A 27,251-nucleotide genomic window follows, 5' to 3' on the forward strand; every position below is an offset into this window, starting at 1 on the left:
GGCGTGTTTCTCCTTGGATTTATCCTGTATGGGACTCTCTGTGCTTCCTGGACTTGACTATTTCCTTTCACATGTTAGGAAAGTTTTCAACTGTAATCTCTTCATATATTTTCTCACTTTCTTTTTCTCTCCTTCTTCTGGGACCACTGTAATTTGAATATTGGTGTGTTTAATGTTGTCCCTGAGGTCTCTGAGACTGTCCTCAATTCTTTTCTCTTTATTCTGCTCTGTGGCAGTTATTTCCACCATTCTATGTTCCAGGTCACTTATCCATTCTTCTGCTTCAGTTATTCTGCTATTGATTCCTTCTAGAGAATTTTAAATTTCATTTATTTTGTTGTTCATCATTATTTGTTTGCTCTTTAGTTCTTCTAAGTCTTTGTTAAACGTTTCTTGTATTTTCTCCATTCTATTTCTGAGATTTTGGATCATCTTTACTATCATTACTCTGAATACTTTTTCAGGTAGACTGCCTATTTCCCCTTCATTTGTTTGGTCTGGTGGGTTTTTACCTTGCTCCTTCATCTGCTGCATATTTCTCTGTCTTCTCATTTTGTTTAACTTACTCTGGGGTCTCCTTTGCGCAGGCTGCAGGTTCGTCATTCCTGTTATTTTTGTGTTTATGCCCAGTGGGTGAGGTTGGTTCAGTGGGTTGTGTAGGCTTCCTGGTGGAGGGGACTGGTGCCTGTGTTCTGTTGGATGGGGCTGGATCTTGTCCTTCTGGTGGGCAGGGGTCCGTCCGGTGGTGTTTGGGGGTGTCAGTGAACTTAGTATGACTTTAGGCAGCCTCTCTGCTAATGAGTGGGGTTGTGTTCCTGTCTTGCTAGTTGTTTGGCATGGGGCATCCAGCACTGGAGCTTGCTGGCCACTGGGTGGAGCTAGGTCTTAGTGTTGAGAAGGAGATCTCTGGGAGAGCTCTCGCCAATTAACACTACATGGGACGGGAGGTCTCTGGTTGTTCAATGTCCTGGACTCGGCTGTCCCTCCTCAGAAGCCCAGGCCCAACATCTGGCTGTATCACCAAGACCCTTCCATCCGCATGCCTTGAAAGAAAAGGAAGAAAAAAAAGAAAAAAAAACCAAACAGAACCCCAAAACAATGGTAAAAGCAAAACTAAACATAAAATCAAACAAAGAAACAAACACACACACACACACATACTCATTAAAAGAAAAAAGAAACAAGCAAACAAAAGAAACAAAAATAACAGGAAAACAAACAAAAAAAAGAGCAGACAGAACCCTCGGACAAATGGTAAAAGCAAACCTAAACAGACAAATCACACAAAGAAACATACACACAGACACTCATTAAAAAAAAGGAAGAGAGCAACCAAATCAATAAACAAATCCACCAATGATAGCAAGCACTAAAAACTAAACTAAGTTAAACATAAAACCAAAAACAAATCAGACGCAGAAGGCAAACCCCAAGTCTATATTTGTTCCCAAAGTCTAGTGCCTCAGTTTTGGGAGCATTCATCATCTATTCAGGTATTCCACAGATGCAGGGTTTATCAAGTCGATTGCAGGGATTTAATCCACTGTTCCTGAGGATGCACAGAGAAATTTCCCTTTCTAACCTCTGTTCGCACAGCTCCTGGGGTTCAGCTTTGGTTTTGGCCCTGCCTGTGTGTGTAGGCTACCCTCAGGCATCTGTTCCCCGCCCAGACAGGAAAGGGTTAAAGCAGCGGCTGATTAGGGCTCTCTTGATCACTCAGGCCGGAAGGGAGGAGAGGTATGATAGTCATAATTGGAATACGGGGTGAGCCTGCAGGGGGAGAAGCTGACGTGACATTGCAACAGCCTGAGACATGCCTTGTGTTCTCCTGGGGAAGTTGTCCCTGGATCACGGGACCCTGGCAGTGGTGGGCTACACAGGCTCCTGGGGGAGTGTGGGTAGTGTCCTGTGCTTGCACACAGGATTCTTGGTGGCAGTGGCGGCAGCATTAGTGGTCTGTGCCTGACTGTGGGGTCTGAGATGATAGCTGCGGCTCATGCCCATCTCTGGAGCTCGCTTAGGCTGTGCTCTGCCATCTGTGGGCACACAGAGCAGGAAGCCCCTCTCCTCATGCATCCCGAAACAATGGTTTCTTGCCTCTTAGGCAGGTCCAGACTTTTTCCTGGACTCCCTTCTAGCTAGCTGTGGCGCACTAGCCCCCTTCAGGCTGTCTTCATGCAGCCAACCCCAGTCCTCTCCCTGGGATCCGACCTCCGAAGCCTGAGCCTCAGCTCCTAGTCCCCAGCCCCCCGGCAGGTGAGCAGACAAGCGTCTCACGCTGGTGAGTGCTGGTCAGCACTGAGCCTCTTTGCAGGAATCTCTCCGCTTTGCCCTCTGCACCCCTGTTGCTGCACTCTCCTCCGTGGCTCCGAAGCTTCCCCCCCACACACCCTACCCCCGTGTCTGCCAGTGAAGTGGCTTCCTAGTGTGTGGAAACTTCTCCTCCTTCACAGCTCCCTCCCAGAGGTGCAGGTCCCATCCCTATTCTTTTGTCTCTGTTTTTTCTTTTTTCTTTGCCCTACCCAGGTACATGGGGATTTTCTTGCCTTTTGGGAAGTCTGAGGTCTTCTGCCTGCAGCGTTCAGTAGGTGTTCTGTAGGAGTTGTTCCACATGTAGAAGTACTTTTGATGTATTTGTGGGGAGGAAGGTGATCTCCACGTCTTACTCCTCTGCAATCCTGAAGGTCTCTCTCAGATTTTTTCTTAATGTAAAACACGTTTGTTCTTTCACTCTTAGTCTCATAAAATACTACACAGTTTTTGGATAGTATTCATCACAGAAAAATATGTTATTGTGAGATTTTATTTCGCATCTCTCTCCTCAGTACTTTGTAAGCTCCATGATAACAAGAATCAAATTTCCTAATGAATACCTAGTACTAAATTTGAAATACATAAGTATCTTGCTCAAGATAGGAATTCAAAAATACTTCTATTGAATAATACTGATTTTGTATAAAAATATTTATAGAGGCATTACTTACAAAAGCAAAGGACAATAAAAAATGTAAGTATAAAAACTGGGGAAAGATGGAGTAAATTAAAGTTCACACCTAGGACTGAATTCCAGTCATTTGTTACACATAGTGTTTCAGAAGAAATATTTAACAGCATTAGTATTCTCAAAGCATGAGAAAACATTATACTGTTTTGGTTATCATTTTCCTCTGGGCACACAACCCTCTCTATTGACAAAACTAAAATGAAAACAAATATTCTTATCATGAGCTGTCCAGCCACTGAAATAAATACCCAGTGTAATTTTTTGCTCTTCAAGGAAACCTGAAGTCACATGGCTAAATACCTGAATAGCCCAGAAATGGAGTACAGACATATATAGACCATCCTGTTTTAGAGGGGGTTATCATAAAAGAGGACAGAATGGAGTGAAAAGCACTTTGTTTTCTGTAAAACTAGGCCACAGAGATGCTTGATGTATGGAATAACTGTGGATACCCCTGGAAAACTGTCCTATATAGAATCTCTTCACAAGCACCCTCTAGGTTTCCCAGAGGGAATAGATGGGGAATATGATTATATTATTTAGAATGCTTTTGGATTAATTAATAGGAATTCTATATAAACTTGCTAAAACAATGAGACCATCTATTGTCTCATAAAACTGGAAGTTGGAGCAGATTTCTAGGCTCACTGAATACATGACTTAATGAGGTCATCAGAGTCATTGGTTTTATTTGTCTTTTATCTCTTTTGTCCTCAGGTTGGCTTTATGCTAAGACTGGTTGCCCTTAGGGTTACAAGGTGACTGCCAGTACCAATCAGTGTTAGAGGCTTATTCCTGTTCTTAGGTTCTTGACTGAAGAGCAAAGAAGAACTTTCCCAGAAGCCCTTAGATGACTTCCCAATTCTTTTAATTGTCAGTAAATTCCATGTCTCTTTTCCAACCAATCGCTGACAGGTGGAAAGATAAATACTGTGATTGGTTTAGACTAAACAGAGCCCACTCAGTCTCTACTAAGTTACATAAGCTTCACAGAATGAACTGGATATTTGGGGAAAATGAGTTCAGTTTCTAGTAGGGAAATGGAAGGGGGCATATGGAATATAAATGGATAAACAACAATTAAAATCCAATATTACAAGCTCTTCGGCTATCCAAGAACTTATTCCACATATATATTTTCATTTCACACATTCTACAATAAATTTTTAAAAAATATTCATGCCCACATGAAATATGTCTTAATTCCTTCCCAAAGGGAGAAAATCCAAAGTCAATTACTGCATTTATTCTGAAGTACAAGATCTCTGGGTAGTGTTCCGTCCTCTGACGTGGCTCCCAATGGTCCAGTGATAAAGTGATTTATCTTCCTTAACTGTACACAAAGTGGTAAAAAGCATGATAATTACAATAAAAAACTCCCTTTTGTAAAGGTTGACAATGGGAGAATATGCAGTTGTCTATAATATACTTTACTTGTTGGACAGGGATACAAAAACTTCCTGTTCTGTCAGTGAAGTGATTTTCATAGCTTGTGAATCAGACAGCTTTTATTCTCCATTCTCAGAGCACAGCCATGTCTGTTGTCTCTGTGACCTTAGAGTGGACAGTGTAATATTTCTTTTCTGGGTCTGCACCAGACCCAAAGCAACGTACTTTCTGTAGGTGAAAATTCTTGGGACTAGTGTTTTCTTTAGAAGGTTTAGCAATCATATACTCTAATGAGGCTTGGGGTTACTTTGGTATACATCTCTTTTAAAACTAGTTATCCAGTCTACTTGTTTTCAATTAACTGCATGACTACAAATACACAACCAGCAATTATTTGGGCCTATGAATCTGGAAGTTTCTGGTTTATGATAACAAGCTCTGTGCTCTGTCTGTGCCATGAGACCTTAATGTAACACTATCCTTTTCTCTTGGTCTCAGTTACCAGGTGATGTAACCAACTGCCTCTGGCAGGAACATCGCTGCTTTAGACAGCTGTATCTTCCCAATAATCAGACTGTGCCCTTTATCAGTCACACAATGCTTTACAGGAGGTGCTTGGGAGAGGTTTGGGGGGACAAGTGTTTTGTTCTAATCTTGTTTTCTCTCAAATTCCCAAAAGTCTAGAGTATCGTTCTTACAAGCCTTAGCTTTTCTAAATCATACAGGCCCCTGATTACTAAACTTCCAATTGTTTTGATTATAATCCATAAGTGAAGATGACCTCTCTTAGCAGAGACATATTTTTCTCGCTCAGATTTCATATGAGTCACTTGCAGACAAAAGTTTTCTCCATATTTTAAGGTGTTATGTAATGCCAAAGAAAAGATTCAACCTAGTTCAATGTCATAAATATTTCCTACTAGGATTCATGATGTCTCAGCCATCATCAAAATTTGATACATCTCAATATACAATAGGCAATAGTTAAACAAAAATTTTCTGTAGAATAACTAGTATTTTCAGATTCCTGTGACAGAAAAATATTCTTATTGCCTTGTATCAATTTTACTCAATTCCATATTTTAGAATGTTATTTTCAGATTTCCATTTCTAACACAAATATCTTATTCATTTAGGATGCTGACTCAAGGAACTCTGATTCAAACAGCTTAAGTATGATTGCTATTAATAAGCTGATACAGAAGAAGTCTAGGAGAAAGACAATCTTCAGAATTTATCAATTTAGGAGCTCATTAGTATTATAAAGGCTCAAGTTTTACTATCTCTCAGCTCTCCTGGCCACAGTATTGATGCCATCCTAAAATTGGTTCTGGACATACTTGTAGAATTACTGGCAAGAATGCTCATGATTACCTGCATTTTCTTTCACATCAGTGATAGAAGAAGAAATGTTTCTGGAAATCATTGCTAATTACAGAGAAATGATTTTTCCAAAAGCAAATTTCTTTATGATTCTCTGTGATCTGAATTTCACTGCATTTCTATTCCTGAAAAAAAGAAGATCTCTGACAAGTAGAATGACAGCTTAACCAGAATGTTTGATGAATGGCACGTTATTGGTTTCCAATGTGTCATCCACAGCCTATGGATATCCAAGCTGCCTGTGGGAAGGTTGGATATCTAATCAAAATCAGAGTTGTAAGTAAAAGGAAGCAATGCTATGGCTTAAGCAAACAACCATACCTACTGTAAGGACGCTAGGAAATTACTGGATTTCTTGATTAAAAAAATGTATTAAGGCTTAGGACATGAAGATTGATTGAACTGCTGGAAATATAAGAGCAGTACTACCCCATAGGTAAGTACAGTAATCATAGGGACTCCATATATAGTTTTTCATGATTATAAGACATTAGGGAAATTCAACTAAATTTAGATGTATTTTCTTTGGAGAACTATGTTGTATTTCTTCCTGCATTGTTTTACTATATTATTAACAGATATTGTTCCCAAGAACACACATTAATAGCTCTACTACATACAAATCTCAGATTCTTAGAGTCTGTTTCCAAGGGAATTCTATCTGCTACAGAATCTGATTGGGTCAGTTAGATATTATTCCATTATCCAATACATGGTGTTTCTAATAGGATGAGTTTCTGATGATGAATAAACTCCTGGTCTTCCTTATGTCTGTCTGTACATGGTGGATTTTACCAAGGTGCTAAAAAGAAAAAAAAATTGATATTAAGAATATAAACATACCTTTTACAAAATATATAAATAAGTGTATTAGAGTAGGTTTCAAAAAGAATACCAGTCCACAATATTACTAGAGAGAGGATAAAATAACATAGAAGTTAATACATTGCTGAGATTGTAAGAAGATAAGGCAGGCAACTAAGTTCTCCCACCGAAGAAATAAAACACAAAACAATAAAAACAACAAAAGATGACTTGCAATCAGAGAAGTGATTTTAGTTCAAAGAAATCTGAGACTGTCTTAGAGGCAAATTCAGTATCAGTTTAGGAAAAACTGACTAAATCACGGACTTCTGCTAAGTTGGGGATGAATCTTACACCTGTATATTAAGTGCAGAGTCTCACTGGGGGCTAAAACAGGAGGGTACAAAAATGTGCCTATCACTAATGGAAGGCTGTAAGAAATCATATTTTTCTGCTGTGGCTGGCGGTTAATAATGATATACCCTGCATGTTTGCAATTACAGATCTCACTTGGGTCTGAAGTTCAAATTAGAAGTAGATCTCTAATCATAAAAATCATATATTGATAAATTGAAGCTAAGTTCAAGATAGTTTCCCAGGTTAATAGTGTTCCTTGGAACCCAGAAGAAGCACATTTAAACCTAATTTTAGAGGAAATTATTCTCTACTTAAGCCCTCAGAATTTCAACAAACTAAACTGAAAAAAAAATGACCTCAATATCAAAGATGAACTGTAGATGAAATGAAGTCAAACATAAATAAAAGTCAGCTAAAAAAAAGAGGAACTGACATACATACCATGTCCTTCAATAAATCCAATGATTTTTGAAAAATCAGTTCTAAATGTAAAGAAATTATATAAAATTATTTTATAAAATAAAGACAAAATCAAGAAAAAATCTATATCTATTTGCAAAATACCCAATGCAGTTCTTAAGAAAGAAAAATGTTAAAATTAAAATCACAATAAATACATTAAACGTAAGATTTAATTTAGCTAAATAGACAATTATTATTATTTATTTATGACATACCCAATTTAACAGGACATAGAAAGCTTGAAGTATAAGTGACAGAAAGAATCTAAGGGGAGAATACTGATCAAAAAGAAATGGATTTAATTATAATGATATCAGAAAAAGAAGTCAAAAATACTATCAGGGATTAAAAGATATTTACTATGATAAAATGTATCAATCATTAAGAAGACCTAGTAAATCCAGCTTCTCAAGCTTATATAAATATAGCAACTCAATCTTCACAAGGGAAAATTGAAAATTCACAAACTGGGAAATGTTCTCACACTTCTTTCACTTAATGCTATATCAAAAAATATTTATAGATATAGATAGGTAGATGACAGATAGATGAATGAATGGATGTGTGTGTGTGTGCACGTGCACATGCATATGTAAGAGTCTTGAATCAGCAACTGAATTCTTGAATCTGACACTGACCTACAATAAACAAAGTGGAAATGCAAGAATGTCTGTGGCATTGAATTAGAGAATATGTAAGAAAGCTCAAGGATGCAGTAATGTTACAATGGACTGACTATGGAAAACCCAAGCTCACGTACTTAGGCAATTAAAAAACGCACTGGTGAGATAGGCACTACCTGCTTTGAGATAGCTTGGTGGTGCCTGACCTGTCTAAGTCAGGGTTAACAATGAGGTATATTGTCTTGATTTGTGTTCCCTAATATCAAAAATATGAGGGGAACCCAGGGTAACAAAGACCGAATAGCACTTAACCACTAGAAGAAAAGTAAACGTAATCCTATAAGTGGAGTGCCTTGATCCACAGGGATCTGTGGTGGTTGCTAATAAATCAGGGAATGCCTGGAGCTGAGAGAGACAGACAAACACCTTGTGTGAAACTTGTTTTAATTAATAGGAAAAGAAAATGAGAGCTGGCAAGTGAAAGCAGACATCAGGCACTGCAATAGATAGCCACGCCTAATCTGTAGATCTGAACCAATACACCTAGCATTCATTAATTTAAGGGGAACAGGCTTCCTTTGAGGAAACAATTAGAAAACCTCATCACAAATACATCTAGTATAAACTTCTTGAAAAGATCCTGCAGCAATTTGTAAGGGTAACTCTACACAGGTGAAAGGGGTAACATTCAGACACTTCAAAAACATCTAGATAAGTGGTCTGAGGTATCAATAACATCTATTAAATAGAAATGATACCCTATCAAGTTGTTAGCATGAGAGATGTGGAGGTCAGGTGATAAACTGAGTTCTGACCCAAGCCCAACTCACAGTGTGCTCACTGGTTCATAATGAAATTTGTGGATATTTCTCCAGTTCCTGAATATATAAGTGGGGAAAACACCGTTAGTGATAGAACATCCCTTGTCTTGCTTTTCAAATTTGTGTAGGAGAGCCAAATGAAACTGAACTGAACTTGTCTCCCATTCCAACAAGCTTGAAATCAACAGCAATACTGCATTTCTGGAATTATTGAAGAGATATGTGTTACTGTCAAAGATATGAAAAATGTAGTAGTTGTGATTCCTAGATATCCCCATTTAATTTGCTTACATGTCTTTAGCACAACAGTGATGGATCATGGCACATAAACGTGGACTCCCGTATACTTAACAGGTGGTAGCCTGATTTTGAATTGAAACTGCTCTGTCTACATGTGATACCCTGACTAGAAAAGCTTATCATAAACATTATCACTGGAGGTTTAGGTATGCATCTATTGGTTTGGAAAATAATAAATAAGTAAATTTTCAATCTCCATTAAGTGTGTGTGTGTCTATGTGTGTGTGTTTATATGGTAAGGACCAAGGACGATAGTTCCACCTTCATGGTTTTATATAAGTACTATGTCAACTTTCTTGCTTTCTACATAATACTGTATATAGGACATTTATGATCTCGATAATCCATAGAAGATACCAGTAATTTACTATATTGATTACATCAAATTAAATTGATCTGTTAAGCTGGAAGTGTCAAGTTCCCTAGATGCCATGTAAGATACATATATATTCCCATTACATATTCAGTATCCTTTTACATGGATAAGATCTTTATCCTTGTACCTCCAACCACTAAGTAAAAGACTCAGGTCTTGGTTGACAAATCTAGATTTTGAAACAACACTGACTACACTTGGAAAACTGTTCCAACCTATTCACTGGGTTACCTGAAAGTTTGCTAAATTAAAGTAAGGTCCAGAGGGAAAAAAGCCACATTTCCAGGCTATGGTAAACTTTTTCTTTTTCTTGTGTTGTACACTGTAGCATATTCAGTGATATACCAAGAAAAGTAAGGATGCTAGATGATATATATCAAGCCCTAATATGAGAGTAGCAGTAATTTCTAAGGTTTGGGGGAAAGAATATTCATTCTTTGTCATAGAACTACTCCTTATTTGTTTATAGCACCTGAGATGCTACCATGTCCTAGAAGTGAAAGATTTCCTAACCAGGACCACAAACTAATTGATACTTTAATGCTCACCATGAGCTATGTTTTATCTCATCAACCATGTTAATAAGTCATGTGTGTCCTGCAGCCATCCTTTGGTTACACCAGACTTTATCAGGTCAAGAAAGCACAAGTAAATTACATGAACAGAGTCCCATGACAACTACCTCTGCCACATTGTTGCTCATCCTTAATCCAAATCTGTGGCTTTACGAAAACCTTCCTACAGTCAACTGATAAAAAAGAAGGGACTTCGGACTGATTCACAGATGGGTTTCCACAATATATTGGCAGTAGTCAGATGAATAGTGGAGACACATAAAAGCCACATTTAAGGATGCCTCGAAGATAAAATAGTGAAGGAAAATCTTCACAGTGAGGAGAGTGGTGAAGAGTGTACCTTTCTATCCACTTCCTGTGGATTAGAGGTAGTCTGGGGTTTTTACATACACGAATTTCTGGACTGTGGATAATTTCAGGGTCATTTCATCAGGACCTGAACTAAACAAGACAGGGTCACTGAAAACAAGTTTCAGGGAAGAAATACATGATGGGCCTATGGGAGGCACATGAACTATAAGGATTTTTCATGTCACAATAATACCTGCTGGAAATCACCACCTTCTACAGTATCATGTGTCAGGATCACCCATATTTTGCATGTCAGACAACTTCTCTATTGAGCGTCCCCAAATCCCATGAACAGAGGGATCATGGTGGCAGAGATGGAAGATATTCATATGTCCAATAACATGGAATTTCTCTCAGTGAGGCTGATTCAGTTACTGCCATTGCTGAATGTCTAAAATGACAGAGACAGATATTGGGCCTCAAAATAGCACTATTATTGTGGCCACCTGAAGGCTGTCATTTATATTGGACTATTTCGAACTTGGAGGAAGCAGTAATTTGTCTTCACTGGGCTTGACATATACCCCAGGTGAGGGTTTACCTTCCCTGTTCACAGTATCCATACCAGCATCAAAGTCTGTTGCCTTCAAACACCGATTGTATCAACGTGGTATCATACAAATATTGCCTGGAACTAGTGCATAGCATTGAACCCTATCTCTTGGAAACAGTCAGCCTGATAGAATATTGGAACACAGTGGTGAAACCTCATCCAAGGCACAGGCTCTGGCACTGTCCTCTTTGACCTGGTATACACCTTGAGCCAAAATCCAATGTATAAAATTGCTCGCTAAAGCTATAATACACACCTCTGGGAGCCAAGGGAATGTGTGAAGAGTAGAAATTATTTCCCTTAAAATAATGCCCAGAGATTCATTTATAAAATTTGATTCTGTCCCCCCAATATTATATTCTTCTGGGTTAGAATTTCTGGTTCCTTCAAATCAGAAATGGGAAACATTTCTGCTAGAGGAATACAACAGGATCTTCTACTAAATTGGAAATTGTATTACCAATTAGGGACTTTAATTTCACGTCACTAGTCTTATAGGGTAAATAGGAGTTATTATATTGACTAGGAAAATCAATCCAAAACATATGACTATAATTATAACTACATATTATATAATTATAACTATAATATGACATGAAACATAGTGTCATGCATGGTAATGACTATCAAGGTACAACTAAAACAACAACTGCCTAATAAGGACATTGCATTTAACAGATCAGACTCCTTGGGAATGACAACCTTGGTCCCTCTTCTAAACAAATAAGCCAGACTAGCCAAAGTGATAGCTAATGATGAGCCTCTTTTACTTCTAAGCAATGATATTGAGTTGGCCAAAAAGTTCCTTTGGTTTTTAAGTAATAATAAAAGACACATTCTTCATTTTTTTTTTTTTTTTTTTTTTTTTTTTTTTTTTTTTTAATGAGGATCTTGAATCAGATGCGTATGTTTTGATTGATTGATTGATTGATTGATTTTGGCTGTGTTGGGTCTTCGTTTCTGTGCGAGGGCTTTCTCCAGTTGTGGCAAGCGGGGGCCACTCTTCATCGCGATGCGCGGGCCTCTCACCGCCGCGGCCTCTCTCGCCGCGGAGCACAGGCTCCAGACGCGCAGGCTCAGCAGTTGTGGCTCACGGGCCCAGCCGCTCCGCGGCATGTGGGATCCTCCCAGGCCAGGGCTCGAACCCGTGTCCCCTGCATTAGCAGGCAGACTCTCAACCACTGCGCCACCAGGGAAGCCCCACATTCTTCATTTTCACCAAGAACTTTATTGAACAACGTATTCACCCTTTTGTTTCACTACCTTCTGCCATTTTTCAGGCAACTTCATAATTCCATCTTCCCAAAACTTTTTATTTTTTGAGCAAAGAACTATTTCAATTGCCTTTTACAGCCTTCCATTAAGAGAATTTTGTTAAGACCAAAATAAATGGAAATCTGAAGGTGCAATATCTGGTGAATATGGCTGATGAATCAGAACTTGCCAGCCAAGCTGTGACAGTTTTTGCCTGGTCATCAAAGAAACATGTGGTCTTGCATTATCCTGATGGAAGATTATGCGTTTTCTGTTGACTAATTCCGGGTGCTTTTCATCGAGTGCCACTTTCAGTCGCTCTAATTGGGAGCAGTACTTGTTGGAATGAATCATTTGGTTTTCCAGAAGGAGCTCATAATAGAGGACTCCCTTCCAATCCCACCATACACACAACATCACCTTCTTTGGATGAAGACCAGCCTTTGGTGTGGTTGGTGGTGGTTCATTTCACTTGCCCCACGATATCTTCCATTACGCATTACTGTACAGTATCCACTTTTCATCACCCATCACAATTTGTTTTAAAAATGAAACTTTTTGTTACGTTTCAATAGAGAATCGCATGCGGAAATATGGTCAAGAAGGCTTTTTTTGCTTAACTTATGTGGAACCCAAACATCAAAGTGATTAACATAAGCAAGCTGGTGCAAATGATTTTCAACGCTTGATTTGGATATTTTGAGTATGTCTGCTATCTCCCACGTGGTATAACATTGATTGTTCTCAATGTCTCCATTTGATCGCTACCAACTTCAACTGGTCTACTGACTGTGGAGCATTGTCCAGCGAGAAATCTCTATCACAAAACTTCGCAAACCACTTTCGACACTTTTGATCAGTCACAGCACCTTCTCCATATACTGCACGAATCTTTTTTTGCATTTCAGTTGCGTTTTTACCCTTCTTGAAATAATAAAGTATAATATTCCGAAAATGTTGCTTTTATTCTTCCATCTTCAATATTAAAATGGCTACACAAAAATTCACCAATTTTTATAAGTTTTTTAAAATGCACACTGATATGACAGCTGTCACAATATAATCTAAGAAAATTGTTTCGAATGAAGTTAAAGACAACTAAGCGCTACTAGAGCCCTCTTATGGAAAAAAATGAATGAACTGCTTGGCCAACCCAATCATTAGCTGGTATTTTGGAGGAGACTGACTAATTAGACTCGTACTTCTCCTTGATTTATAAAGTAGGGATAATTTATTAACATGAGAAAAAAATGGAGAATATAGAACTAAGATAAAATGGGAAGTCATAAAATATTTAAGTGGCACAATGAGTGGACTGAATTGGGCAAGGTTATGTGCGTCTCTGTTACGTCTTCAATTCCTCTGAATGTCTTCTTTGTTCTTTTCTTTGAGGTTCCATTTTCACGGGATCTCAAATCCATTCTTGGACGAAATACTACACTATAGGGCAGCAAATATGTCTTCCTGATTAGACATATATTGCAGCCATAAAGTCTGGGGTTGTTGCATCCCTTTGTAATTAATATTGATGAATCAGTAATAAGAGAAAGAAAGTTGAGCATATCACTTCTCCCTTAATTCTCTCTTCCATGAATAGTTCTAAGATGAGTTAGTCTCATGTGCCTAGTGCAACAAACATCTACTAAATAATTTGTTGTTTCTGTTTATGGATTACTGCTATGTATCTTTTCTAGCCTCATTTTCCTTTTATTCCCTTTTTTTTCATGTTCACCACCCTGGATGTGTTTCCTTCAAAATCAAGCCCAGAATTGTAATCTTTGTGTTAGGCTTTAAAAGCAAACCACATTCTTTTCTTTCAAGGGGATAAAATAATAAATAGAATCACACCCCATGCAATCAATCAAAAATTTACAGCACAGATAAAAACTGTTAAAATAGAAAGAAGACATATGTATAAATCAGGGATCTCAAAGAAACACAACCAATAGAATTTGTGTGTATGTGTGTGTGTGTAGTTATCTCTGTTTGCTGATGATATGATCTTGTATACAGAAAATCCTAAAGGCTCCACCAAAACAATGTTAGCACTAATGAACAAATCCAGTATTCTCTTGTGAAATTAAGTGAGATTATCTATGTAGAGCCTTAGGACAGTACCAGTCACAAATATGCATTCAATGATGTAGGCTATTACATGAACAGTGGTACACAGTTACTGATGATATGGAATTTATACTGCTGATGCATTTTATAGTGGAAATTTTGAACTATGAGTATATTTCAAAAGAAATGCCGTTAATTTCTCAATTGTTCTAAGCTGGAAACAATGGGAACCCTCAAATGATCCTTTTTCTGGCAAGGGTAGAGAAGCAGTCTCCAAGGTAACTAAATCCCAAACCATATCAGAATTTAGAAATAAAATCTATACTTTAAATTTCACTAAGAAGCAGAAGGGTCACTGGTAACACTTTGCAGCTCAGTAGCAATATGCTCTGTGTAGTCAACCCTCTGTTCACCCAGTCTTCAAGGTTAATAACCAGTTATTACTGGTTTCACACTAACAGCAATTCTACTCAATTTAAGTAAAATTCAAGTCCTTCAGCATTGTTCTATGTTTATATTTAGAAGTTTCGGTGTCTTAAATTAACTATCCACCTCACTGAATTTTGCTTTCATTTTTTTATGAATGACCTTTAATTGACAATTATAAAATAGAACATTGTGCAGTACTATTTGATAATATTTACCACGACATTAAGACATAGGTTAATTAGAATAATGTTTAAACTATTCAGAATATAATTTTCAGTTGAATGAAACAGTTGTATTTGCTGTTCCTCTTATCTTAATTACTTGATAACATGTGTAGATGAGATGAATGCATAATTCTATCTATTAAGAATATGAAAGTGTTTCCTTTTTTTTATAATCTCTGAAAATAAAGTTTTAATGCCAATGCATTCTTTCCACAGTTCCATAATGGGTTTTGGGCTATAAATGCTCATAGCATATTACAATGCAAAATACATTTTGTGTGTTTCTCTGAAAGTTTCAAATCCACTACACCCAATGCTTTCTACATAGCTTCCAAATCAGTCGTATAGTACTGAAAAATTCATACTTTTTTAATTTCAAAGAAATGTCTTATTTTCTAAGTATTTTTTAAAAGGAAGTATATTCTTCAACTCAAAATTTGCCCAAGCATATTTCCTGCTAGGAACCAACACACTAAGTGTGTTAAAATCAAGTGAGAAATATTTCTTTTGCTTAAAATACAAAAATTCTGATGAAAAAATTAATGTTATTCAAGTATCATCAAGTTATACCACAACATTACTTATATATCATTGGCAATGGATGTTTCTGACAAAGATTCAAATATAATATCAGCTTTGGAAGATGGAGGAAGCGGAATTTTCCCTCTCACAGCATCTGTAGGCATGCACTGAGTGAAATACATATTGATACTTGCTTAAAATTACCTTCATAAAATATTCAATAAAACCAATGGAGAAAAAAGGACAGTGCTTTGACCTTTTATAAGACATAAAGGTTGCTAAAATCAGCTAAGCTATCAGTTTGGTCCTTGACTATGAAATTCTTTTTTTTTTTTAAAAAGGCTCCATTGTCTCTTTAATTACACTATTGGCAACAGTGAGAATGTGAAGACTTGTAGGAATTTCTCTATTGTCATGATAGATGCTATGAAATTTATGAGGCCTTTATTAATTGCTCATAATGTTGCAGCATTGCACTTTCTTTGCATTTGAAAACAGTGCATTTTATGGAAAGGAAATAATGAAGTAAATGTTCCACTTGATTTTAATGAAGTTTGGATGGTTTGATCAAAATGTCCTTCAGATTTAGTCCATGAGTACTCAACAGTCCAATATTTTTCATTAAACGAGAATGCATTCTTGAAAAAAAAGTCATGTCAAATTTTTATCTTCACTTACTCAGTACAAATAGATAGAGACAGTCTCTGGGCCAATGAGAACCTGTCGGGCAATGATGGCTAGAGAACAGTAAGGCAGATCTGGACAACTAGTCATCTAAGTGATGAAAAGTGTAACTTCTATTTATTTTAAAATACAATTTAGTCCCCAGGTAAAAATGCCATCACTTACTAGTACCTTAAGCTAGATATATTTTTTTAAATTATATTTTTCCTTTTATCATCTTCCTGTCAGGAAGGGTCAGGATGGCACATACATGTGGGGTAGAAAGATTAAAGACAAAACAGAAAGCTAATCATTTCAGGACCAAAAGCCTCCTTTTTTCTTACTAGTTTACAGTAACTGTGATAAATGTTATTAAAATCATCACTCTTTAAAAATTTATATGTGAAATATTTTAAAACTAATCTTCAGGGAAAAAAATAACTGCATGCCATATAAAGTATTTTAGAATATGGAAAATATAATATCTTTGCCAGTTCATTCTATGAGGATATTATTTGCATGCTATCCAAATAAGTCAGATACCAACACACACACACACACACACACACACACACACACACATTTTGCAAGCCAATTTCACTTACAAAGACAGAGTAAAAGTTTCCAGCTAAAACATCAGAAAATAAATTCCAGCAGTGTTTTAAAGAATTAATTCAACATAACCAAACAGGGTTAATCCAAGAATTTGAGGATAATTAACGCATATATCAATATAATTCCACATATTAACAGATTAAAAAATAAAACAACAAGGCCATCTTGAGAGATAATGCAAAAGCACTAGCAAAATATGATAGCAATTCTTGACAAAAGAGATCAGTAAATAGGGCTAGAGGTAAACATATAGTGTAAAAAACTGAACAAAATGTTATATATATTTAGTGAGTAAACTAGATAAATGCATACAAAATTTCAAGAATGACACACTCAGCAAACCTTGAAGACAGGTTACCACTGGGAAAGGGTATGGTATTCAGGGAAAGGTTTATCAGTTTAAAAAGAAAATTCCAATTTCTAATTTATCTCCTTCTACATTATTGGCATATTTACAATAAAATAGTATTTATATACCAATTATGCTTTTAATAAGTCTATCCCTGGATTAACTTTAACCATCAGTTAACTATGTATTTGGACCTTGCTAGATTGGCCAAGCTTGTAATTGCTTTTGCTGAATTAAATTGGAAGATGATAGCACACTATTTGGAACATTACTTTAAAAAATCACATGAAAATTGTCACTCTTTTATGTAAAGATTTGCAAAGATGCAATTAATGAAATTACAGGGGAAGCTTTCTATGAGGTTCCTTAGGGAAAATATTTTTCTAATTTCAACATGACTAATAGATGTGTTTTTCCTGAATAAAACACTATGAATATGATTATTAAAGACTGGTTATTATTACTTATTTATATTAGCTTTTATAAAAGTTAGATCCACGTGGAAAAATAATATTTAATAAGGATGAAACATATTTTAGCATGGAATATTTTTATGCCCATGACTTTGTATATGCATTAACTTTTAAGTATTTTACATAAGCAATTTTGATTGTTGTAGACAAATTATGTTTTGCCAAAAAAGTGGAAAAAAAGTTGAAAATATGTATAATCCCAACTCACAAAGACAAGTATGTTGATACATTGGTATGTTTTCTTTGCCTTTAATTTGGGTGGCATATATTTAATATTAAATTTACACACTCACAAACGTACAAAACACCATACAAATATGTTCCTATATAATGTATACACAAACATATATAAAATATATATAAGAAACATAAAAACATATATATATTTGTTTTTTGAAAATTGCCATCATTATATATATATATATATTTATATTTATATACCCTGAGTTTTTTTCACTTTGCAATTAACATTTTTTCCTGTTCCTGCTTATCATTACATATTTTATATTATAGCTTGGTGTAGTTTCTCATAAATTATTGTTTATGCAAATTGAATTGGATTTTTCACAATGTCAAGTAAGATGATAATAGGAATAATTTAAAGTATATGCTTATGAAGTTTTGAAATCAATTAAAAATATCAATTAATTTGGTATAAAAGTGTTACATATCCTTCATGCTTATTGTTAAGTTAATTCCTAGGGGTTTTATGCTTTTGTTGGTTTTATAAATGGATTATGTTTATATGATATATTTTTTAACTGTCATGATTGTGTTATAAAAAAAAAAACTCTTGATTATGGTAAAAAGCAGTTAACTCTTCTATGTGTAAGAATAACTGCATTCCTCTCCCCTAACTGATCATCTTAAATTTTATAAAGATACCATCTACAAATTTAGAAAATAATATTTGGCCCTTCTTTCCTTTACCTAGAATTTTAAATTCTATTCTCAGTACTTCCACCGCTTAAATGTTCAAACAAAGTTTAATGAAAGCAGAGCAATCACTGATCACACTTCTTTGTTTTTAACTCTAATGAGGGAACTCTTATTGCTATACTGTAGAAGCTAAAAAATCACCTGGAATTTAATACTCTCCACCATGCCAAAGATAACATGAAGAAGATATTTATTTATAAACTTATAGTGACTTTATCAAGAAATATTTTGCCACAGACTAACTGAAAAATTTTATTTTCTTAGTGAATCTGTTGTATATTTTAATATTGAACTACATTTGCATTCCTAAAACACATTTACTTGATCATGGGGTATAATTATATTATATGAAACTGAAATTATTATTCTGAAATTTAGCTTTAGCAGTGGGATTTGGCAAGAATTTTCCTTATGTGCATCACTTGTATCGAAGTTATAATAGGTTATTAAAATAACGTGTAATGTTGCCTGGTTTTACAGTCTATGGATAATATTTTTATAGCATGAATCATTTGATTCTTGTTAGAAATGCAATAACAATTTATGCACTACATTCCATTTCTAAATTCTCAAAAGTTCTGATATCAAAATACATCTGGGCTCACGGTTTTGAGTAAGAGACTGTGCTAATGTATTCACTTGAGTTCCTTTATCCTTGAATTCCTTTCCTCTTTTTGGGTCTCCCTCTCTTCCTCCTTCTTTTTTATTTTAACCTTTCTTGATTATATTTGCCAACAGTTTATCAGTTTTATTCTATATATTTTTAGATATATTGAGTAAGACCCTTGTTTTCTAATTCATTTGATTTACTTTTTAAATTGAAGTCTGTTGACTTACAATATTATATTAGTTTCAGGTGTACAGCATAGGGATTCAGTATTTTTGCAGATTATGCTCCACTATAATTTACTGCAAGATAATGGCTATAACTCCCTGTGCTATACAGTATATCCTTGTTGCTTATCTATTTTATATATAGTAGTTTGTATCTATTAGTCCCATACCCCTAATTTGTCCCTCCCCTCCTTCCCTCTCCTCTTTGGTAACCACAAGTTTGTTTTCTTTATCTCTGAATCTGCTTCTGTTTTGCATATACATTCATTTGTACTATTTTTTAGATTCCACATGTAATACCATACAGTATTTGTCTTTCTCTGTCTGACTTATTTCACTAAGCATATTATGCTTACTTTTACTTTTGCATACTGTTTGTCCTTTTTTTCCCTGGGGTTCTTTATCTATTCTTTTCAAAACTACAAAATGGATTTTGACAGGCTTTGTCAAAATTTTGGCACTGTATTCTGTCACTATTTTAAATTACCATTCTGAATTTCTATTCACTACATTCTTCTTGCATATCTAATGTATTATATCTTGCTAATTTTTGAAAACTTATGAGTTAGTATAAATAACTTGCATTGGAAAGAGAGGTAAATGGAAAAACAAACGGATATAAATAATTTTACATGTATTTTGAGAATCTGAGATGTCATTCTACTTTACCATCATGTTATATTTCAGCATTTCCCCAAATAAATTGCAATTAGTACCCTCACTGTATAATGTATACTTATTTTATAGAAAGTTTTATTTAAAACCTCTTCTTCATAATTTAGCAATTATTATGTAGAGTAGATCAAATTATGTCCTCATACTCCGATGAAAACATTTGCTGTCTCTCTCAACCATGTAAGAATTAAAATACAGCCCCCATTATTATAAAACCCATTGAGTAATTAGCTTAATTAATGTGCAGTTTTACTTTATTTATAAAAGCTTATATGTAGCTAGATTTGTAAAATCTAAATGCCTTGACAATATTTACTAAAGCTGGAGATTGGGAAAAATAATAAAAAATTATTCCCTAAGGAGACATAATAGGCCAGAGACCTCTTTAAATAAATATGTTTACCACAAGTTTTATTAAATAAGATCTAACTCACTTCTTTAAAAAATGACCTCATTTAAAATATAAAGTATTTAAAAGATGTTTTAATAAAAATAATTTTTTCACAGAAAAATTTAACAATTTTTGCCTTTTTTTCCAGTATATTTAGGAAATACTAATCTCAGTAAATTTCTAAAAGGACTTATGTTATCTTTTGTTAATAAGACACTGAATCTCAAGTATACTGACTTAATAAATATTATGTTATTTATCTGTGGACATGACACAGTTGAAGAGAGAAACTCTGAGCTTTTAATTTTAGCTGCAGCAATGGAAATAGAGGGTGTTTGACAGTGGTGAAATGAAACAACTTGTAACAATAAGAAATACAACAATAGAAAAAGAAGAATAACAAAAATGTATGGTTCATGCCCAGTTTTCATTATGAGTCTATGGGTGTGTTATTTTTTCCCAAATGCCAGAAAGGTTCTTAAAACTATTTACATAATATATTCAAAAGAAATTTTGTAGAAGGTAATATCCCAATCCTTAACAGACAGGAGATATTCTGAGGAATGCATTGATACTGAAGGTAAGTAGCAATAAAATTTCTCTCATGTTTTATAAAATAGTGAATATGAATAGAAATAGGTAGATCAATAAACACAGTTTAATAAAGTGTGTACATTTGCAATAGAAAGCATCAGCCTTCAAAGTTTGACACTGGAGCAAATACAATAAAGAGATTAAAGAATTCAGCAAAAATCAGTGTATCAACTTGGGACAACTGCATCAAAAAAACTCTGGGCCATACTTGTCTACAGAACAGCAAGGGACTTAAAAATACATGAAGAAGAACCATAAGACATATTCTGAACCCAAAGAGTCCGCACCACAGTAAACTCAAAGTTTTATAGCTAATCACAAAGCCATAACATGAACATGTAAGCCCATTGTTCATTGTTTTTTCCTCAGTGCCTAGAATTTCATCAGTAACTTATCAATAAATGATTGATTAATAAATAAAAAAACAAGCTATAGCTACACTTACACTTATCAAGGCATAAGGAGATTTTATGGATAAATCATAGATAGATAACAGATTGATGATAGGTAGATGTTTGATAGGTAGGTGGATAGATAAAGACAATTTAGCCGCTAATATATGTTCCAAACTTATCAAATCATATGTAGTTCTTTAAAAGTTCCACATTGCAGGAATATCTTCAAATAGTTTCAAGAAAACTTATTGGAGTTGAACCGATTAAACAACATTTGCAGAGTCAAAAGGTAAGTAACATTCTTACTGAATTGTGTCTGTATAGGTATTATTTCTCTTTTTTTTTTAGCATCTTTATTGGAGTATAACTGCTTTACAATGGTGTGTTAGTTTCTGCTGTATAACAAAGTGAATCAGCTATATGTATACATGTATCCCCATATCTCCTTCCTCTTGCGTCTCCCTCCCACCCTCCCTATCCCACCCCTCTAGGTGGTCACAAAGCACCAAGCTGATCTCCCTGTGCTTATGTGGCTGCTTCCCACTAGCTATCTATTTCACACTTGATAGTGTATATATATCCATGCCACTCTCTCACTTCGTCCCAGCTTACCCTTCCCCCTCCCTGTGAATAAGTATTATTTCAAATTAGGCAACACTCCAGGATCATATGTTCTGAAATCATTACTATAGGCAATAGTTAATATATACTCCTGATGAGTAGGAAATATTAACAAACTTTAACTATTTAAGGTGCTCTGTAAAGAAAATCAAATAATAACTTTTAGTAAATGTTATGGTCTACCTACAAGTCATAGAAATTTTATACTAGTGGTTTATAACAGTGAGTGATCAGCACTCCCCACTCAAAATAATGATAATAAAAAAAAGAAACAAATGAACAAAAATCATCTCTTCCTACTTCCAAAATAAGAAGTTAAATACAGGAAATTATATAGTTTTGGCTTTGTCAATTTATTGATAATTATGTCAATCTTTGTCATTTATTTTGAGACTGTGTGGCTAGGCATATATAGATTACAGCTTTTATTTTAAATTTGGGATGAATTTCTCCTTTTATCAGGTCATGATCTATTTTATCACTACTACTAATATTTGATTTTAGGTTTGATTTTTACGATAATAATTTTGGCAAACCTTTTTTAAAAAAGTATTTGCCACGTACCTCTTATTTAACTTTTAATTTTGAGATTATACAATCACAGGATAGTGTTACCTACCAGAGACAATGATTGCAGAGGGAGACAGGGAGCACTTATGTGTTTTTTTTTGTTTTTTAAAATTTTATTTATTTTTTTATATGGCAGGTTCTTATTAGTTATCTATTTTACATATATTAGTGTATGTATGTCAATCCCGATCTCCCAGTTCATCCCACCACCACCACCCCCTGCACCCTGCTTCCCCCCCCCCCCCATTGTCCATAAGCTTGCTCTCTACATCTGTGTCTCTATTTCTGCCATATTACTCAGCCATAAAAAGAAACGAAATTGGGTCATTTGTAGGGACGTGTATGGGCCTGGAGACTGTCATACAGAGTGAAGGAAGTCAGGAAGAGAAAAACAAATATCGTATATTAACACATATATGTGAAATCTAGAAAAACGGTACAAACTTCTGCAGTTTTTAATAATGTTTTATTTCTTAATTAACTGACCTGCACACTGACAATTTATGTACCTCCATTAATTATCCTAAAACAAAAAATGTGTCCATCATTTGTTCTGATGTATATTTGCCAACATATGACATTATTTCTGGTTGCTCTCCATGTCATCAAATAGTTGTCTAAATGCTCTTTAGCAGTGAGCTTTAGGTTGGAAGACACAGAGGCTTTGAGCTCAAGGCCCTGGAGAACTGCTATCATTTGCCTTCTCTTTCTGCCTCAAGAAACTGCCACAGTTATAACATCTCAGTGCCTTGGTCTGGCCCCCATTAAAAGCCCTCCTCTCTAGAGTTTAGTAACCCGCATCTAGAAAACAACTTGCAGTTACTGACATTATGTGGCTTCTGTCATGAGCTTGTTGCTTGCTGAATTGCCTTTACCAGAACATGAGTTTAGTTGTTGAGGCCTTAGATATCTAGATATCTGTAATAAGACAAGGACTACTGTTCATTCTAAGCACAGCTAGTCCCCTCAAAGTTACAGAGAAGGAAAAGGTTATTCCTAAATGATAAGTTACAGAGCCCTTGTCTAGAATTATCAAGAGAAATTTTGGTCATCTTCCTAGTTTAAATAACACATAAAATTGTATAGAATTAATTTTCATTCAAATCTTGTCCAGGGACAGACACTTTAGTGCCTCTTACTATGTAACAGGCATGGGGATAAGCAGTTTAAATACATAATTTCACAACAAGCCTATAAATTACTACTACTACTATTAATATTATTATGAGCCTAATTTAACAGAAAAGGACTGAGGCACAAAGGTATTAGGTAACGTGCCCAAAGAATCAAAAATGCCTTACCTCTTTTATTTCATTCTGGTACCACAAGAATCAGCTCTCACTACCTACAGTCCCATTCATCGAGCAACTGGTTCTTCTGAGGCTTCCCTCTTGGTTTTATTCAAGAATGCCAATGATGAGGTAAAAAAGTGAGTTTCATTCAGATTCCCAGCAACCTAAGGTGGAAATCAAAACAGTTATTTAAGCTCTAAAAGACTTCAACAGTCTGTAAAACACATTGGAGGTGATTGTACATGATAAATGACAAGCCTCATTTTTCCAGTTCTTGTTCACACTTCCTAATACACAACTTCAGGGATCTCAATAAAGCTGTTGCTCCTAGTGTATCTGGAGATTCTCATAAAATTTTCATAAAGCCTCAAACATAATTTTATTCTCCTAGGCTGCAAACACTAATTATACACAGGTTAAGTGCATGGGGGATCATTCTCCCAGGCACTGGGATTTTCAAACTAAAGAAAGAGCTCAAGATGCTGTAGAAAATAATGATAATAACAATAACAACATCAGCAAGAACAATAATACAACAGCAATAGTGTGTCAGGGGGAGGAAGAAACTTTTCCTCTGTGTTAGGGAATCTGTTGGTGGGAATGTAAATCAGTGCAGTCACTGTGGAAAACAGTATGGAGGTTTCTCAAAAAACTGAAAATAGAACTATGATATGACCCAGGAATTCCACTCCTGTGTGTATATCCAAAAAAAACAAAAACACTAATTCAAGAAGATACATGCACCCCAATGTTCACAGCAGCATTATTTACAATTGCCAAGATATGGAAGCAATCTAACTATCCATCAACAGATGAATGTATAAAGAAGATGTGGTATACACACACACACACATGTGCATGCACACACACACAATGGAATACTACTCAGACATAAAAAAGAACAAAATTTTGCCACTTGCAGCAACATGGATGGACTTGGAGGGCATTATGCTAAGTGAAATAAGTCAGACAGAGAAAGACAAATACTGTATGATATCACTTATATGTGGAATCTAAAAAATACAACAAACTAGTGAATAAAACAAAAAAGAAGCAGACTCACAGATATAGAGAACAAACTAGTAGTTACCAGTTGAGAGAGGGAAGGGTGGAGGGCCAATATAGGGGTAGGGGAAAAAAGCATTATTATGGGATTATATGAAATCATGTGTGTGAAACTTTTGAAAACTGTAAAGCACTAAAGAATTTAAAGAATTTTCATTCAATTAAAAAAAAAATGCTAGAGCTGTTGGAAAAAAAAGAGGAGTAATAGCCTTTACAGAGGAGTCATTAAGTATAAACAACTTCAAACTTCAAGTCAACCCTCTTTCTTATCTCCTTCTCCATCCAGATGTAATAATTTCTATAAAAATTTAGATTGATCAAAAATGACTGTAAGAATGCTATATTTTAAATATTAAATAGTAACTAGAAACATAGGCACTATAGTACAAGTTTCCTATATAAAATTGATGTTGATATCTATGTTCTGGTAAGGGCATGCTCTAGACTTTAAAAAGATAAAAGAATGAAAGAAATCAATAATAATAATAAAAGCATATAACTAGGTGTTGTTGAAGAATGCATTGAACCAGATCTCTGGTTCCCCTGTATGGATCACTCTATTCATGCAATGTCATCGAGTCATTCACCTTTCTGTGAATCACATTTGTTGTACTGGTTCAATATTAACTGACTGCTTATTACACACAAAGCACAATCCCTGAAGGTAAGATAACACAGCTGCCTCAGAGTTAGCTCTACCTTTGCAAACTTATATCACAAACTCCAAGCGGGTAGGAGATGATACCAGTCAGTCCAGTATTAGTGTGAGAGTAACCTTGATCTTGACCACTTACCAGATGAGATGAACTGTGAAGTGAGTTGTGCAGAAGAGGAAAAAGTTGCCAACAAATGAGAAAAGTTCCTTATATTAGCAAAAGAAATTTAGGGTAGAAGTAATAGGGTTAATCAAAGAGACTTAGTGTTAACACGGAGAAAATGGTGGTCCACTTTAACAGGGAGTTCCAGACTTCCCCCTCCTTGCTACTACATTACTTTACCCAGTGAGATACAGGGTCGGGCATTAACAGAGCCCTCCTGCCAAGGGTGGAATACTTAACATGATCAGGGAAGCATATGAGGCCCTACACTGTGCCCTCTGAGGGTCTGCTCTCTTTTTGACTCTTCCACTCTTGAGATTGACAATCAATCCCCACCCTGAGCAGATCTGGGTATTCTTGCTCTAGAGAGGATCTAGCTTAGATTCGGCTCTAACTCTTGAGAAATGTTTTTTCTTTCTCATCTTAGCTGTCTTCTTCCTTGGGTCTTTCTTTCTATGCTGCCCCATGTCATGAAACTAGGGAGCTACACGGCAGAGCTAGAAAGCAGGCACCAGAATTGTGCTGGGCCAACTCTTAAGAACGGTCCTAGACCAGTCTGGAGCCCCTTCAGGAGAGAAGAATTTGTTCCTCAGTTGCTGAGAGGCTGACAGATGATCTTCAAGCATCATCGCTCTTTGAGAATTGCCTTAGCTAAGAAAGCTACCCTGCTCAAACTTATACCTCCTTCAGAGTCAGCTCACATTCACAGCTACTCAGCCCTACTCAAGAAAACTCTGAAAGGCCATCCCAGCTCCAGAGCTCTTCATGGGGTCAGCAGAGAATGGCATTATAGTTCTATTTCTCCCTCTGCCCAATCCTACTTCCTTCTCATCCCTTTGGCAGCCCAATATCAATCCTCAATGAATGTTCTGCTCATTTTTTTTTAAGCAAAAACCATTCTTAGCTTGTAAGCTGTATGAAAACAGGCAACAGGCTAGATTTGGCCCATGGCTGTAGCTTGCCAACCCGTGTTCTACAGCCACTTTCATGAATTATGTCAGCTTTGGGAGTCTTAGTATAAGCTTATGTTATGTGACACCCATTTCTAAAGTTAAAATATTTAAGCTAAACATGCTTACATTAAGTCATTGATGGACAAATCAATAATGCCACCAATTCAAAAACAGGAAGCAAAACCATTCACAAGAACAAAAACACTCCTACTCTCCATGCTATATTTTCCCATGAAATAAAAGGAAGACTTTGTTGTGTTAGTTTGAGGGTCAAATATTCTTGAAGTGACGTATAAGTCACTTGGCAAAGAAAAACATTATCAGCAATTACGTGTGAAAGTTTAGAGCTGCGATCAAGAGTGGTTTTCTACAATTTTCCCACTTTGAGTTTCACAGAATCTAGCAGTCTTCAGAAGGAAGGCACAATATCACATTCATTTCTGATTTACATTGGAAAGAAGCTACATGGAAATGATTCACTGAACCCATTCATCAAGAGACCTAGTATCTGCT

Source organism: Balaenoptera acutorostrata, chromosome 2 (assembly GCF_949987535.1).
Source record: "Balaenoptera acutorostrata chromosome 2, mBalAcu1.1, whole genome shotgun sequence".
Classification (NCBI taxonomy): domain Eukaryota; kingdom Metazoa; phylum Chordata; class Mammalia; order Artiodactyla; family Balaenopteridae; genus Balaenoptera; species Balaenoptera acutorostrata.